At 45.6% G+C, this 18,359-nt stretch overlaps 1 protein-coding gene across 2 annotated transcripts in view; it reads left to right on the top strand.

Annotated features, from left to right (window-relative positions):
* Window positions 1-223: 223 nt before the first annotated feature.
* The window catches only part of TSPAN14 (tetraspanin 14), an 84,172-nt gene continuing 66,036 nt past the window's right edge, over window positions 224-18,359 (top strand). The window contains exon 1 of one of the 2 annotated variants that reach the window (XM_026653675.2): window positions 224-431. The gene's annotated coding sequence lies outside the window, so the exon portion shown is untranslated. The other variant, XM_026653676.2, reaches the window with a different exon arrangement.

Raw genomic sequence — 18,359 nt, 5'->3', positions numbered from 1 at the left:
AGATCTAGATTATGTCATAAGGAACTAGCTAATGTGCATGGAGAGGTCAGGGTAGAATTGTGTCCAGGAGGAGAGGCAAACTCAGGCAAATACTCCCTGGAAGTTCTCCTTTGTGTAAAATGACCCTGCCTGTGTGTGCGTCCTGTTGCGAAAGAGAGGCGTGGCCTGATAGACATGATTAGTACATTTCCTGTGCTGCCAAGAAGGAGTACAGCAGCTGCACACCACTGGAGAGCTTGGCAGGGAAATCCGCTCTGCAGAATCGGGTGTCATTATTTACTGAGCGCGGGGGAGTTTCTTTTCACATGGGATCCGCTTTCATAGACTAACCAAGGCAGGAACCAACCGAGGAACGCCTGTGTTTTTGGCAGCCTCTTGCCTTTCACCCAAGTTGGTGAAACTTACTAAGCAGACTCCAGGGCTGCTCCTGGGTGAGTCTCGTTTCCTGTGCTGATCTCGGCTGTGCACCGATCCTCCTTGTGTGCTGCCGTCATTGTGTCACTCTGTCTTAGGTGCTGTTGTTTCCCGGTCTTCGGCTCTTTACAATCGTTCTCACCAGCTAATTTCTCCCTGGGCTTTTTCTAAGAGCGATTCTCGTTCGTGGGCAGGGGCAGCCCCATTGTTAACGCTGCACCCAGCCTTCTGTTTGTAAGTATTTCCTCTCTCTCTCGGGGATTTAGACAATGAATGAGAATGTTCTGTCTCGTTAGTCTGCCGAGCCTGTCGGGACTCGGTCCTATTGGGTTCCGGGAAGTGGGCGGGCACTCACACGGTTCATGTACATTAGCCCCAAGTTTTGTAATTGATCATGTTCGCCGGGGTGGGTTCGAAGAGCCTACGTGGAATTTATTTGCAGAGTGAGAGAGTGTGCATGAGTCTGTCTTAGTTCCCACCTCCACGTAAATAGGAGAGAGAAAAGATCTGCTTAAAACTTCAAAAATGCTGAGCAGATCGAATCTTCTGGAGGCTCAAGAGAAAAGAAGCTCAAGAAGGCAACCTTGAGAGGCTTCTCTGGGAGTTAAAGTTGTAGCAGGGCTTGACTATGATGGTTGAGATGCAATTAGTTCCACATGGGAGAAAGTTTCCTGTAACCATAGTGTTGCTATTTAAGAAACAGGTCTGCCTGCACTGTGCAATGCCCTTTAAATCATCCACTTTGAATTCTATAAGTCACTTAATATTGATTTACTGGGCTGATGGGGATGTTCTCACAACAATTTCTTTTAGTGTCTCTCCCCCCTCCCTTCCACACACATAGTTTTCTCAAAGCTCATAACCGTGCAATTAAAGGGCATTGGTATATTGTCAGGTTTCAGAGTAGCAGCCTTGTTAGTCTGTATCCGCAAAAAGAACAGGAGTACTTGTGGCACCTTAGAGACTAACAAATTTATTAGAGCATAAGCTTTCGTGGGCTACCGAAGAAGTGGGTTGTAGCCCACGAAAGCTTATGCTCTAATAAATTTGTTAGTCTCTAAGATGCCACAAGTACTCCTGTTCTTTTTTTGGTATATTGTATTATCTCATGGTTTCAATTACAACCTTCCCTGATGAGTGAAGCTCTGATCTTGCAACAGACTCCTGAGCCTGTGATGGAGCTCCATCGAAATCACCAGGGCCTATTTTGGCTTCTGTTAACAGTATTTAAAATGTGACAGGGTTTCCTATATCGCCCAGCTGTAATGTTGTTAGATCTGATATTGCTAACTAGGATCCAACTGAGCCAGTACTTAAATGAGGAAGATAAGGTGCTGCAGGAAGTGGTGACATCAATACACAGGTGGCACTCTTCCCTCTGGATCAATTACAAAATACTGCCAAGATGGGTTTGGATGGGCTATCTTCCACATGAATCAGAAAGTGGAGGTCCTGTCCACTTGAGGCCATTAAAAGGGCATCTTGCAGTAGTAGAATTAACATGTGCAGGTCCAATTGCAGTTTAATCAATTGCATTCTAACTAGCCCCTCCCCCTGCAGTTTCAACTGAATATGCTGTTACAGAGCATTGTTTAATAGTTGCTTTGTTCCACCCGGAGAGGTGTGTTGAGTAATACTCCTTCTTTAGGCCTTGTTTACATGGGAAAGGTTCTTTTGGTATAACCAAAGGGTGTAAATGTAAACCTCTGTAGTTATGTTGGTATAACCTCTCTCCCCCATTATAGTATGAGTGTCCCCACCTTTTTTTTTTTTTTTTTTTTTTTTTAAGTCTTCATTAAGGAAGGGGTTTAAGTTAAGCTCAGTAAAGTAACTCATACCACAAGTGCCCACACAGGAGCTATTCTAGTGTAACTACAGAATTGGTGTAACTGGTAAAACTTTCCTATGTAGACAAGGTACTAGAACTTTATTATCTTCAAAGTGCTGTGTGAACATTAAGGCCTCAATTCAACACATGCCTAACCTAAGATTAAAGTTAGGCACATATTTAAGCACCTTGTTGATTAAATTGATTCCATTTGGAATCCTTCATGATGCTTATTTATTATTAGTATTACTATAGCACAGGGGTGGGCAAACTACGGTCCGGGGGCCATATCCGGCCCTTCAGACATTTTAATCTGGCTCTCGAGATCCTGCCAGGGAACAGGGTCCGGGGCTTTGCCTGCTCCAGCCAGGGAGCGGGGTTGGGGGCTTGCCCCGCTCCACACGTGCCGTGGCTCCTGGAAGCAGCGGCATGTCCCCACTCCGGCTCCTACGTGTAGGGGCAGCCAGGGGGCTCTACATGCTGCCCCCACCCCCAAGCGCTGCTCCCATTGGCTGGGAACTATGGCCAATGGGAGCTGCACAGGTGGCTCCTGCGGTGCGCAGAGCCGCCTGGCCACACCTCCACGTTGGAGACAGGGACATGCTGCTGCTTGAAGTAAGCGCCACCCCCAGCCGGCGCCCTCACCCCCTCCGAAACCCATTTCGTGAGCATTCATGCCCCCCCCCCTACTATTTCCATACTCAGCTGTGGTCCTCGTGCCAAATAGTTTGCCCACCCCTGCTATAGCACCTAGGAGCCTCAGTCATGAACCAGGACCCCACAGTGCTAGGTGTTGTACAGAAACAACAAAAAAGGCTGTCCCTGTTGCAAAGAAGAAAAAATACTGTAAATAAGAGCTTACACTCTGATGGCGGGGGTGGGTAGGAGGGAGGGGATGGACAATCAGGGCTTAGTCTCTCATGGGAGGGAAAAAATGATTCAGCACTGTAACATCTAGGTACTCTGCAACTCTTGTTTAAGTGATTAAAACTGGCAGTGTCTTAAAGCGATGAATATCTAAGAAAAATGATGAAAGCAAAGAGTGTTTCTTGGAGATACAAAGTCACTTTTAGCCCCAGGCTGCATCTCTAGATAAATGCCTATCAGCACCAACCACTTGTGAATCCCCAGGCCGGGTCCAGTGTTGATAGCGTTATAGTTACTAGTTCTAAGTAGCTAAGTGTACAGCGTACATGACTAGCTTCAAGTGCTTGTGCATGGATGAGTGTGTGTCATTATTGCTGTTTGTGTGACACTGGAGTTCTGTGTGGGGGAATTGTGGGAAGCATGGGCTGGGAATCGTAATCCATTCTGGGCCTCCTAATTGGGATAAAATGTGGCTGGGCTTGTGGGGGAGGAAGAGTGCTGCTGTTTTGTATTTTAACTCCTCTCTGTTGTCTTTAAAAACGCATATCAAGGGCCCTTTCTGCCTCGGATTAGCGTTTTGTGATGTGGGGTTATTAACGCTGAAGAGAGAGTCTGGGGCATGGTGTGGCACTCTAGTAATGGTATTAAAAGAAGGCTGGTTATATTAATCTTGAGCAAACTGCTGAAAACAACAGCAATGCTTTCCTAAGAAAATAGGAACACAACTTGTTTTTATTGAAACAGCTTTTTTTTTTTTTTTTTTTTTAAATAAAAGAACAGAACTGGTGTTTTAAAAATCTGGAAACAAATGTTTATAGCAACATTGTTGTGGTGGGTCAGTGAGTAGTTTGAAGTACTTTGTAAGTTTTCATTTTTTAAAAACTAAGCCTGGCAACTTCCTGGGGAGTAGACATTGTATTATCTCCTCTTACAGAGGAGGAGGTGGCAGAAGCTCCTGGTGCCTGAGTGCCATGCTCAAGATCCTACAGCAAGTCAGTGGTGGTGATGTGAATAGAATCCAGGGGCCTGATTCTTGGTTACTCCCTGCTAGGGTTGCCAACCCGCTGGAGTCTCCAGGATTTAAGATAATCTTTAAAGATCATGTCATGTAATCTCCAGGAATACATCCAACCAAAATTAGAAACCCTATTCCCTACCTTTGTTTGAGGCAGGAATGAGTGGGGCAAAGCCACCTTTGAGCTCTTTATACTCTGGGGCTATGCAGTTGTCTGCTAGGCCCCTAATGAAAGTCAGAGCAAACTTGAGACTGCTCTGATTTGTGCTCTGCTTCCCATGGCCCCTGAAAAACCCAGAATAACTCCCCAATCTGCCCTAAACTGGGGGATGTGAACAAGGCCAATGTATACCCCATAAATCAGTACTGTCAAACGGTCCATTTGTGTAGGAGGTGACCACCCTCAGGCATCTTTCTGCAGCCAGAGAAGCATAATACTAGATTAGATGTCAATTTAGAGCACCTTCTCTGGGACTGAAGATTACAATTTGCTGTGTTTTAATGTAAGTCTATGGGTACTTGGGATGCAGGAAGTTAAATAGCACACTTGCAGTGGATGAGCAGTTGGGGAGCTACTCTTTTTAAGCAGTACTCAGTATGTTGTGATATTGATGTGTTCTTCCTTTAAGGGTGGTTAAATGTGGTCCATGGAGCCTTGAAATGTGAACAGTAGCCATCCTTTTCCAGCAACCGCAGGGTAAAGATGACAAAGATTTTATTGCTTGGAGCCTTGACCACAGCAAATCTTCCCTATTCATCTATCAAGTTTTGCCTGAGCAGCCTCAGGTGTTGCAAAGTTTGAGCACTGTTAGTTAGAACAGGTTGAGTTTGTGTCTGGTTCTGTGTTGTCTGTTTTTTCTCTTCAGTGTGAACTCTGCAGGGTTTGAATGTTGATCTCTGTTAGAGTTCAGTAACAAAGTAGAGGATCTTCTGCCACCAAACTGCAGTTGGCTGGGGGCAGATCAAAATGTGTGGTTTGTATAAATCTGAAACTGAGCTTTTTTTGTTCAAAGTTTGCATTACAGAGCCAAGAGTGTGCCTACCCACTAGCTTATTTTCATGCCATGCTTCTGTGCACGGTAGGCTTTCTGGGCCAATACTTCTCAAAATAAGGAGACTATGGTACTGTGCTTTCTGCTGGTATAAATGATGTGTTTTTAAGAGTACTTAACAGTGTATAATTCATGGATGCTGTGTTTACCTCTTTGGGACAAGTTGTTTCTGCGGAACCTCCTTGTTTTAAAAGAACAAAGCCAAGCTTGGTTTCCACTTTAGAGTGAGTTGTATATATTCTTTATCTATTGCTTCAGTTTTTTTATTATGAGGGGACACGTATTGGCCCTCTCACCTTCCAATCAGAACAAACAGAAATATGCATGTGTGTTTTGCTGTCTCAGCCAATAAAGGTAGAACAAGAGACCTCCCTTGGAAAGCATCTGCCTCCATCAGTGCAGGCTCAATATTCTTCCACATCCTCGTTTGCTATTGCCACTTCCAAAACAGGACTGTTGGCAGATACAGCCTACTAGGGACCATTCCAGGTTTCCTAAGCCTACCTGGGTACACTGAGTAGTGCTGGATTTCAACAACTGGGGATAGCTGTGCTGTATGGGCAGGAGGCCAAGGGATAACTGCTCCTCTCCTGCTTTGTATCAGCTGCTCCTGCTGAGGATGAGTCAAAGGAAGGGAGCGTAGCAGCATGTGAGCTCTTCAGGTCATGTGATCTGCACAAAATGAGGATTTATCCATCTCGAAGCTGGAAGTTCTCATCATAGGGAGCTTCAGCAGATGAGACTATTTTCTAGGAGTTTCAGTTATCAGTGTATTTATTACACTCAAACTCTTCTGGCTCTTATCGACCTGACCTTATTTACAGCATCACCGCTCTGAACAAAGCTCCAAGTGGCCGCTCTGTGTAGGGGGGAAAATAAGCCTCATTCTGCTTGATTGACTCGTCGCTTCAGCGTTGCACCTGCACCTCAGTGTCTAAATATGCAACATATAGTTGGAAAATGAAGTTCAAATATAGCCCCAAGACGAAATGGCTCCACAACCTGTGCTTCCAGCAGGATGTGGAAGCAAAGCAAACGCCCTGTGTTTCCTGTGCAGTCGGAAGGCCCATGTAGAACCCAGCTAACAAGTGGGTCTGACAGTCTTCTTTTTGTTTTCATCTCCTGCCCCCAGCCCTCCTTCTCTCTATCTTCCTCTTTCAGAAGCAAATAAGTGCTCTCTGCTGGGAATGAAGCTCATGCTTCTAAAAACCGTGAATTCCCCCTTCTGATCAGCCTCTCCACAACCAAACATTGTTTTTGCTTGGAGAACAGCTTCTGTCCATCCTCATCCTTGGAATGTCAAGGGCTGGAGTCTCTGGCAAAGCAGTGACTATTAGGGTCATCCTTCACTACATACATATTATTATTTGACTAAATGTCTCTATCTTGCCTGTCTGGTTTTGTGACTGAGAATATAAGTAAATAATGGTAAAAATCTCTATGGTAAGGGCTTGATCCAAAGACCATTAAAGTTGGTTGGCAGTTTTCCTTCAACAGTCATGGGCTTTGTTTCAGGCCCTAGTTGAGTCTGTAATTAAAACATGGATTGATGGTGGACTGAATAGGGATTGGTACCATAGTTGTCCTTTTAGTAGTACATATAGGGTTGCCAACTTTCCAGTTTGTTAAAACCGGACACTGGAGGCCCCAGGGTGGAAGGGTGTGTGTCAATCCCAAAGCAAGGAGCCGGGGGCAGTCGTGGCATGGCAGGGGTGAGGAGCTGGGGGCAATCTGGGTGGGGAAGGGTCTGTTTCTAGAGCTGGTGTTTCAAGAGTTTGAGAAGGCGGTACCTACCTCCTCTGCGGGAGCCAGTTCCTAAGCTTCTCTCCAGTCCATCACTGAACTCCAGCAGTAGCTGCTCTTCCTGCCCACCTGTGGTAACCAGACTTTTGATGTCCGGTCAGCAGTACTGACAGACTGGACACTGCCCAGGTCCCCTTTGGACCAGATTTCTGGCCGAAAACTGGACAACCCTAAATTCATGACTTTTTTTAAAAAGTGCAAGTTTTCTGCGCCAGATTTAAAAACAAAAAAAACCTCCACCCTCTAAACCCCCATCTAGTATTTAGGAAAAACAGGATATTAAATATTTAAAGTAGCTTCCAAAGCAGTAGGAAGTAGAATGAAGCACTTCAGCTCTTTCCGTTGGGATAGCTGGCAGCTGAATGCTGTGAATTATAGGAGTGGCACAATGATTTTTTAATTTTTTTGGTCTGCTGTTTTGAGGCATAAAAATAATTCTAAAAGCCACAGCCTGACACCAGAAGCACCTGGGAGAGAAACTGGGAAATGGCATCACTTTGCCCAGGTGCTGAACTTTGGTCTGTTGTGCGACAGTGTGTGTTTGCTCCTTGCCAAGGCATGTAGCTGATCTTCATGCCCAGTTTCTGTCTCTGACACCTGGCTGTTAAATTGTATTAGAGCAGTGGTTCTCAAACTTTTGTACTGGTGACCCCTTTCACATAGCAAGCCTCTGAGTGCGACCCCCCCCCCCCAATAAATTATGATGTTTTTATATATTTAACATCATTATAAATGCTGGAGGCAAAGTGGGGTTAGGGGTGGAGGCTGACAGCTTGTGCCCCCCCCCCCCATGTAATAACCTCGCAACCCCTTGAGGGGTCCTAACCCCCAGTTTGAGAACTCCTGTGTTAGAGGAAGCACTTAACCTCCAGGCAGGTCAGAGAACAGCCAGGCAATCTTCACATAGACACCATAATGATACTTACAGCAAGCAAATGGAAAAACTATAGCGTAGAGTGGAAGTAGGATTACTGAAGGAACTGGCTAATTTGGAGCTACCACTTGGAAGTCTCATATCTCAAGAGTACTGTTAGACATTATACGTTATCAGTGAAATGCAGCTAGCTCTTGGAGGTCCCAGTTAGATGCTCTCCTCTGCCCATAGGGTACTGCTCAACAATGAGGGAAAGGGACTCTTGGGACTTGGGGTGGTGGAAAAAGGAGCCCTTGTTTTACCAAAAAAAAGTCAGGACTTCAATTTTTAAGATCTCCTCTGATAGAAATGCTCTGCCTTTCATGCTTTCACAACTGGGCTGTACTTCCTTTGTCACCAGATATATCACCAGCCTGTCAGGACAGTAGTTTCAGCTGTAACTTCTCACTTTAAGGATGTTTGAAAAAAGAACTATCTCTCTGTTACAGGTAGTGATTAGAACGTTTTTATGTTGTAATTCATCCTTTGTGCCCTTCAAATGATTACAAATACGGGAGCGTCGCTTTCTCACAAAGGGTGACAAATATATAAGGCAAAGTCTGCATTTAAAGGAGCTCAGACATTCTTATTGACATTGCTTTGCTGCCTTCATCAGTATGAGCTAGGCGGCTGTTTCTTGGCATACTTCACAAGAGGTGGAAAGCTTGTCCTGATTCCGGGGGAGGATAGGGAGTCCTAGTGAAACAATTGACAAAGTTTCTCATGACCCCATCCCTGCCCTTTGTGTGTTTGGGGGAGGGGGAGAAAAGCGAGACTGTCTGCCAGCTGTATCCGACTATAGCAGTTTGTTTTTTGTCTTGAAGTGATGGGCCCTGAATACAGGGCCGGCTCCAGGCACCAGGCACCCAAGCTGGTGCTTGGGGCGGCACCTGGAGGGGGGCGGCGGCGCGGCGCTCTGGCCGCCGCGGGGGGGAGAGCCAAGCCCCAGCCGGGGCTCGCCGCCCTCTTCCCAGGGCCCCGGCCGCCCTCCCCCCCCCCCCCCCCCCCGGGGGGGGGGGGGGGGGGGGGCGGCCGGAGGCTTTTTCGCCGCCCCAGGCGAAAAAGCCAGAGCCGGCCCTGCCTGAATAAACCTGGTCACCCCACACATCTCCTCAAACTTGGGTGTCTTTCACAGTGCAAACTGGCTCACTTTATCTTGCAGTTGGGGACATCCTTCATGACAAGCCAAAATTTTGCCCTTAGCTCAGCTGCATAAGTTGTTGAGAGGCTGAGAATGTGCCTTTTGGTCACTCTTTCTCATAGTCTCCACTGCTTTGTGTTTCAGGGCTCTCCTTGTTAGTTCTCTTTCAAAAGTCTCTCAAGCCCATCTCTTTATCAGAAAGGCTCAGTTGGTAGGCAGATTAATTACCATATAGAGTTGTTGAGCTGTCTTAATGGCCACAAAGAGCCATTTTCTTTGTGATCCATGTGCTTGACTCTTATGAACTTCATGTAGAACAAAGTCCTCTCTGAGTGCGTTTTCAGTGCAACTTGGGACATACATTCCTTTGCAACCAGCTCTGAAATTTTAAGCTTTGAATATGCCAGAAACCTGATATGATTTGCCTAAACGGAAGGTGCATCCTGTGGTGATGGGGTGTGGCTTTATTATTATAAAAGTTCCTCCTACATGGGAGAACAGTGATCTTTGTCTTAAAAAGACAAAAATAAAATCAAAGTCTTTCAGTGATTCAGCCCCACATGTCTCAGTAATACGGACATTATCTGGCTGATTATACTAAACAAATCACAAATGTAACTGGCATCGCATAGAAAAATGCATCTGTTTCTTATCACAAGATAGCTGATATTGGAAGAGCTTTTCTTTCTTAAACTTTGAAATTAACAGTATCCTTTTAACTTATTACAATAGTAGGTTAAAAAACTTCTCAGTTTGAAGCACAATTCTTGGCCTGCCAAGGGCACAGTGTGTGACACAGACCCAAAATGAGAGACGTTTAAATAAATTAAACAAAATTACCAAACTTCAGTGCTGCAGGATTCATTCCTTCTGTGCAAATAACTGTATTGAAAGTTGCATGTAAATAACTTTAAATAGTAAAAGGCAAGAGGATGCCGGTTAGTGTGGCATGTTGGTAACTTGGAGACTAAAATGAGTGGTGTCCATTGAGAAGGGCAGTGAGGTATGGTTAACAGTGTCGGGCTTTTTAAAATTGGTGTTACTTTAAAATTGGCAAAGAAAACTGTTCACTTCCTGTCTTGACTCCTTTAAAATATGACTTATTATAGTAAAGATTTTAGTTGAATTGTACAATAAGCAAAGAACCCCATCTCCTTCTTCCTGAAACTGACAGACAATCGGAAAAACGGCTCCCTTAACTGCCAAGTGCACATGGCTTTCTTGTTTATGGTCTTAATCTTCCTGCTTTTTTGTGCAGAAAGTTCAGTATCTGAATAAACATATGTGATTCAGTGCAATATGCAGATGCCTGCCTTTCAATGATTTACCAACGTCCCTCTCATTTAACAGCCAGAAGGGTGTGGTTTTTAACTTAGCATCAGCTAGTTCAGGCTGCCTTTTTACATAAGAACCTTGAGTTTTTTGAGAGTTGTCAGTGCTCAAAAGTACAAATAAAAAGTCACGTACAGCATGGCCAGGCACTGTCCTTTGGCCACACAGCTCAGTGAGTGCAACTCTGGACAAATCACAATTGTTCTTCCAGGCCTGAGGATAGAGGGTATCACAGACTTTAAATGAAGATATGCTTGTGCAAATCTGGCATACATGAGAACAGAACTGGTGCCTGATGTTTGCCTTGCTTCGCACCTACTCTGGACTTAAACTCACTTCTTCTGCATTCCTCTCAGATGTGCCGCTATCTTGGACAGCCTCTTTTTTCAGTCACACTTTCTATTAAGAGTATTGCCAACTCCAAACATGGAAGATTCATGAGACTAACTTAAAAATAACAAGACTTAAAAATATTTTGGGATGGCTTTTATTTGCCTTTTGGCTTCTGATCCTTTCTGGCTCATGGCTTTCAAGATTTTCTCCACAGCTACAAATTCTATAATTTTTTTTTCTTTAAATGGAAACTGAGATCCTTTGCTTAAAGCCCCAGTTCCTGCCAAATATCGTGTGACTTGCAATTAAAATCGGCCACAGAGAATGTATTGGAAGATTCATCCAGCGGGAAGGAAAAGGGATCTCCTTTGGATATGCCTGAGGATGGATGCTCAGCCCAATCCTTGAGGACATCAGACGGATCTAGAGAAGAGGATAGACCAGTGATGAGCTCCCAAAATCCTAAGAACCGGTTACCTACCGGGTTCACTCGCTCCGGGATTTCGGCGGCAGGTCCTTCACCCGGAGTGAGTGAAGGACCTGCCGCTGAAGTGCCACCAAAGACCCGGTAGGGAACCGTGCAGTGAGTACAGCCCTGTGTGCCTGTTTCCTCTTCTCACCCCCCCCCCGCATTTGACCCCAACCCACGTTCTGACCCCGACTGCCCCCCTCAGAACTGGCAAATTTCTCTTTTTCCCCCCCTTCCACCACCGGGGTAGCAGCAGTAGCCCTGGGCTCTGGGGGCTACTTAAAGGGCCAGGGCTCCCCTGCTTCTACCACCCCGGTCCTTTAAATAGCCGCCGAAGCCCTGGGAAAGCAGCGGGGCTCTGGTGGCTATTTAAAGGGCTGGGGCGGTAGAAGCAGTGGGAACCCTGGACTTTTTAAATAGGCCCCCAGAGCCCCACAGCCCTACCCCAGGGCTCCAGCAGCAGGGCTCTGGTGGCAATTTAAAGGGCCTGGGGAGCCCCAGGCCCCTTAACTTGCCCCCTGGGGAAGCTGGGCCACCCCGGTACGGAGCACCGGCTCTTGCCGGTACGCCGAACCAGGGCGTACCGGCTTCACCTCTGCCTGACCCCATCCACCACCACCCCGACAGACCCCCGGAACTCCCACCCTACTCAACCCTCCCGGCCCCTGACTTGCCCCCCCCCCCAGAACCTCCGTCCCCTCCAACCGCTCCCTGCCCAGCCCCTGCCTTATCCAACCACTCCTCCCAGCCCCACCCGGCCCCCTTACCATGCTGCTCAGGGCAGTGTGTAAGGATACCAGGTCATGCCGCTCGGCCTGCTGGAGCTCGCACTCCCCCCACCCCCCTTACCTTGCCGCTCAAAGCAGCAGGAGCTGAGCTGCCCAGAGCGCTGGCACCGGCGGCTCAGCACACTGCGGCTCTGTGGGGGCGGGAGAAACGGGGAAAGGGCCGGGAGAGCCTCGGTCTCCCCAGCTGGGAGCTCAGGGAGGGGACAGGACAGTCCTGCGGGCCAGATGTGGCCTGCAGACTGGAGTTGTTTGTCCGCCCGCCCGCCCCTTTAACTAGGGTGACCAGATAGCAAATGTGAAAAATCGGGACAAGGCGTGGGGGGTAATCAGTGCCTATATAAGAAAAAGCCCCAAATATCAGGACTGTCCCTATAAAATCAGGACATCTGGTCACCCTACCTTTAACAGACGGTTCTACACCGGCTTCTAAATTTTAACAACCAGTTCTTGCGAGCCGGTGGGAACTGGCTCCAGCTCACCACTGGGCTAGACCAGTGGTTACCAAACTGCGGTTCATGAAATGTTACAGGGGGTTCTCGGGGAGGGGGGAAATTCCCTAATGGCGGACAGAGCTATCCCTAGGGACCCCGGACTGCATGGGGCCAGCAGCCTGGAGCCCCTGGACTTCCAAGAGCTAAGCAGATCAAAGCAAGCATATCTATCATACTGAGGAGATTTAAACTTCAAGACTCCATATAAGAAATGGAAAGGGAGGTGGATATTTTTTGCTGTTTTTAAAATTAAATAGGCAGGTAGTATTGTTTTTAAAATTATTATGAAGAACAAGTTTAAGCTTTGTTGTAACTTGCGTTGTTTGCCTGGACTACTCAAGACCTGAATGCATATGTAGGAGGAACTCTTTGAGTTGGCTTCTTAAATACCTTCATGCTGTTTCAAATCTGATAATCCTTGATGAAACATAGGAATCTTGTTTTATAACAGGCTTATTTAAAGTGATACAAGCTACGGAAGTGAGATCTAGGAAGGGTGTTGCTGTTTTCATAATGTAATTCTAAATAATAATGTGTAATAAGCATGTCATAAAAACAAACTTTATATTTCCAAGATCACTGCTTTTATAATTTATACTCGGGTAAAGGAGAAAATCCCTGGAAATATTCATTTTTAGGAGGGGGTTTGCGAGACTTGACATTTTAGTGAAAGGGGTTCACAGGTTGTTAAAGTTTGGGAACCACTGGGCTAGACCATCCCCGCAGTGGGGACTCATTGTTAAAGAGAGTGGACAGTACATTCTGCAGGTGACAAGAGAACAGCAGGACTCTGTGCAGTCTCTTTGGAGTGAAGACAATACATGTCGCTTAAAGGTTGGATGGGATTTTGAAGACTTCAGGCAAGGATCCATTTGGCGATACACATTGACACTTCAGGGATCTTGTAAGAGAGTTGAAGGAGGGGGAAGTACAGGTGATCTTCTCAAAGTTTCTTCCTGTTCCAAGAGCAACAGAAGATATTGGAGTTAAGCATTGTAGAGTAGAGGGTTTCCGTTTTGTGGAACATGGGGCCACCTTCTATCTGGAGAGGAAGATGTATGTTTGGACTATGTGGGTTTGAAAGGTGTAGCTTTAACTTGTCAGATGCCAAGTAACCTTTTGTTTTAAAAATAGTTTGTTTCAAGAAAGAAGAAATGCTAGGCCAGCTCTTCCTAGCTATTGCCAACTCAAGGTTGTGGTTTCCACTGTTTAATCACGGGGGTTCTTTTTACTTCTTTTAGGGGACACCAGGATCAAGACCAAGCAAAATAATCACAATTAGTAACCATGGCTATTTTATTAAAGAAAGGAAAAGGAAACATTAAAAACACATGAGACACTGGTTATTTTGGTTTTTGTTTATGAAGAGGTGTGCACTCTCGAGGGTGTAACCTGTTAAAAGCTCTCCACAGACACACATACAGAAGAAATAGTAACCAAAGTATATTGTTTCCTAAAATTGTGAATCCGTTCTTTAATATATCCTTAGATACCTAGGAATATTTGTGGGCAACAGAACTTCATTTCAGGGTAGATGGACCTGTTTGGTTATTAATGTATAACCACTCAGTTTACAGTTGGCAAAGTAATAGGGTGACCATATTTCTGTATGCTGAATATGGGACACCTGGTAAAATTGCTCAAATTCAAGCGAGTTCAATGGCAATCAATCAGAACTATGCAGTAGTGCCCCCCACCCCAACATGCTATAACAACTCCAGGGCACAGCGGGGGAAGGAGGGCTTCGGGGGTCCGAGCCGGGGAGTAGGGCCTCGGGCATAGGCGTAGTATGATTTCTATTTTGGGGGTAGGGGGCAGTGGGGCTCAAGCCAGTTCCATGTGGCAGGTCCGGGGAGGGAGTGCCACCTCCACCCCCGATTCACCTCAACAGGCCTGTCTTGGTTGTGGCGGGGGGGGAGGTGCAACCAAAAATTATAACTCGGGGGGGGGGGGGGGGGGGGGGTTAGCACAAACAGTTTGAAAACAGCTCAGGGTGCAGAAAGAGCAGTAGCTATGGGCTGTGTGCAGGCAGGGGGGTAGCTCAGGGTGCAGGGAAGGGATAGCTAGGGGCTGTGTGCAGGCAGGAGGTAGCTCAGGGTGCAGGGAAGAAGGTAGCTAGGGGCTGTGTGCAGGCAGGGGTAGCTCAGGGTAGGAGGTAGCTAGGGGCTGTGTGTTAGGAGGGCTCCCCTACAGTCCCTGCTCCCTGAGGGCTCTGCCAGCCATGGGGCCAGTCCCCCCACCCCTGCAGCTCTTACCAGCTGTGTGAAAAAAGGGGGCTGGGAGCTGAGGCCCTAGCAGGAGAGGAGGGAACACTACAGCTGCCTGCTCTATGGCTCCAGCTTCCTGCCTCCAAACTGGCCAGGGGGTGGGGAGAGAAGAGGGTGTGGAGCTGCCCCCTGGACTGCCCTGCACTTACACTGTACTTCAGTAGGGCAATATATTTGATGCCCCCCAACTCTGCTCAGGGGGCTTCTGCCCCATGGGGAGCACCAGGGATCTGGGATCCTGCCCTGCTGCTCCCAGCTTCAGCCTGGGGTGGGGGGGGAGCACACTGGGGATCAGGGCTTCAGCCCTGCAGCTCCTGCCTTCAGCCCCTCGGGGGTTGCCAGGACTTGGGCATTCAGCCCCACAGCTCCTGGCTTCAGCTGGGGAAGGAGGATGGTGTTGGAGATCGGGACTTCAGCCCCACGTCTCCCAGCTTCAGCCCCACAGCGGGTGCCAGAGATTGGGTTTTCAGCCCTGTGGGGGGGCACTGGGGCTGAAGCTCTGGGTTTCAGCATAGGGGCCTAGTATCATAGAATATTAGGGTTGGAAGGGACCTCAGCACCCCCTGCTCAAAACAGGACCAATCCCCAGACAGATTTTTACCCCAGTTCCCTAAATGGGCCCCCTCAAGGATTGAACTCACAACCCTGGGTTTAGCAGGCCAATTCTCAAACCAGTGAGCTATCCCTCCCCCACAGTGGCCCCCCGAAAGGGCTTGCGGACCCCCCCTTGAGAATCTCTGCTTTAGGTTTCACATGGGGAGGGGTGACATACACCCCTACTCACACCCACAGGTCTGCCTCTCCTACCTGACATCGCCTCTTCCCGCCTCTCCACCTGTCCTGAGGCCACCAGGTGCTCTCACTGACTAGCCACCGCCTGCCCGCACTCACCCGCCAGCCGCAAACAAGATGCAGCTGGGGCTGCACTGACCAACTGGCGGGGGAGGGGAAAATACGGGACAATTTGCCTGTGTGTTTTTTGTTTGTTTGTTTGTTTTTTTTTTTTTATTTATTAAAGGAGGGACACCTGCAAGAGGGCTTAAATACGGTACTGTCCTGTTAAAAACGGGACGGATGGTCACATTACAAAGTAAGCAATCTTAACATCAACCAAAGAGAATACTTAAATCAGTTGCTTAGAAGCCATTTAAGGAACTGTCTTGGGACAGGCCAATTAACCAGTATTAGGAATCATAAATCCAATTAAATTCCATTATTCCTCTGCTTGCTTACTTTTCCACGAATACATTACCCAACCACCTGGTGATTAACAGGAGTAACTGTCTTTTTAAAGTTATAACAGAATTTCAAAATTCCAACAGTTATTACAGGAGTTTTAAATCTAATCCATTGGCTGTGTCTTAATTAACTTCCTCTCCCCAATCCATGTTGAAGTCTTGGGTTGGTTTTATCTTGAGTCTTCTGTTTTTCTTGTCTGTGGCAACTTGCTTGTAGAAATGGACAGGATGCGCTGTGAAGTACTTCCTGTTACTGTGCTTAGACAGCCTGTGAGTATTGGATACTCACTTCAGAGTCTTTTTTTTTTTTTTTTTTTTATACCTTTCTTATTTTAATGAAATTATAGGAAAACACATCTTTCATGCTTGTTTAGATTCAAATTGGTTGCTGTCATTCTGTTTGCTTAGGTGACGCTTTCAGCTCCTGAATATACAGTCTGTTTAACAAATATGCAACATTTCTTTAATTGCTTCCATTCTTCTTGTGGCAGGAAAGCTTTTTTTTTTTTTTTTTTTTTTATTAGAGTTTGACAGGAAATTCTGTTTTTGAAAGATCCAGAGACTCCAGTTCTTCTGCATGAGTGTTTGGTTCTCAAAACAGTCTTTTAAAATTAAATAACTCTAGAAAGCCTTTAGCCTGAGTTGTTGACTCCACATGATGAGAAAATCATCATTTCAAATGTTGTCGTCTTCTATTGGGTGAGGATTTGCTCAGGCACCATCAGTAATTAATTAATTCCCCATTAATATAAATCCTGCTTACATTAGTAATTAGCCTAGCACCAAATGATTTTTCTATATTTATACATAAAACATCTTATTAGTCATATAACAATATCAGGCAGTTATGTGAAGGCTTGCATTTAGATACAAAAATACTTTCAAATATACACATTAAGATTGCATAAGCTTCTTTTAAGCATTTGAGAACCAACAAAGGTTTTCTCCTTTAAGTGGAAAAATGAATTGAATGTAACCAGTGTCTTCTATAGATCACTTACCACCATAAATGTTCTCCAAGTTTAAAGAATGAAAAAGACTTTACTGTGTGTATAGAAGAAAACAATTTCAATAAAGATGTTTCTAGAATACTTTGTTGATGGGTTTAAGCTCAAGTTTTACTGGGGGGGGGGGGCGGAGGTGGTGGAGGAGGATTTGTTATAGGCCTATTTTACCTCTGGGTTTATTGTTCTGATAACACAACGTTGCATTCTTTTCACAGTCAGATTTCTTCCAAGTGTTTGTGGTTTGTAGGCTTGATGTTTGCTTAGTCTAGAGAGATCAAAGTATAAACATTCTGGAATTTCTCTGATTTTTAGCTTTAAAGTTTTGTAACAATAAGCTAACTATGTATATTGTTATAGCCACGATGTTTGGAAATATAACATTCTTGTAGCTGCATCTTGATATTTAGCGAAGGTGCAAACAAGTTTGTAACAACTTAAAAAAATTAAGTTAAATTTTATTTTTGCATCAATATTAGGTCTTACCCCCACAACTGCCACCAACTTGATAGAAGGGGAACTAAGCTTCTGGATAGCAAACTAGACATAAAGTAGTCATGAGGGCTTTAAATTAGCATCAGAAGGGGAGGGTGCTAAGAGGATAAACACAGGACATCTACTCAAATATAACTCTGGCAACAAATCAAGAAATGTAAAGAGAATAAATTCTCCAGTTGCCTGTACACCAAAGCTAGAAGTCTGGGTGGTAAATAAGAATTAGAAATATTCATTTATGAAAAGAAACTTGATATGGTTGGTATTCCTGACTTGGTGGGGTGATTCATGTGACTAGAATGTTATAGTAGGATGACTCTAGTGGAAGGCAGAGTGGGCTGAAGAGAAGGTGGGGTGACACTCTATGCTAGGGATACTTTTTACCTGCTTTTGAGTTGCTGACAAGCCTGATATATGCATTACAGGTCCTATCAATAGGTGGATTGGTTGTACTAATTCAGCTGAGAGGATAGGATGTGCCTGTCATAAAATATCTATCTGTATTGCATCTGAAGAAGTGAGGTTCTTACCCACGAAAGCTTATGCTCTCAATACTTCTGTTAGTCTCAAAGGTGCCACAGGACCCTCTGTTGCTTTTTATCTGTGTTGCATTATCATAAGGAATTTCAATCTAGGGGACTTGATGAGGTTTCATGCTGCCACTAGTAAAACTTCTTGGAGTTTCTAAAAATTATAGATGATACATTTCTAACACTTGCAATTAACTTGAGTAATTCTATTATGAGACCTCATTCTGTCAGATAAATGTGGACTGAAAACTGGTGGCTGCCTAGGTACAAGTGATGCCAATGTAACTTCATTTGCTGCGTGCAGAGTGTAGTCTGAGCCAGTTACATAACACTTTTTCTTTCTTTCTTTCTTTCTTTCTTTTTTTTTTTTTTTTTTTTT

The sequence above is a fragment of the Terrapene carolina genome, unplaced genomic scaffold, assembly GCF_002925995.2.
Source record: "Terrapene carolina triunguis isolate 2854851 unplaced genomic scaffold, T_m_triunguis-2.0 Scaffold146, whole genome shotgun sequence".
In the NCBI taxonomy this organism is placed as follows: domain Eukaryota; kingdom Metazoa; phylum Chordata; order Testudines; family Emydidae; genus Terrapene; species Terrapene triunguis.
This window is presented reverse-complemented; position numbering and strand designations above follow the sequence as displayed.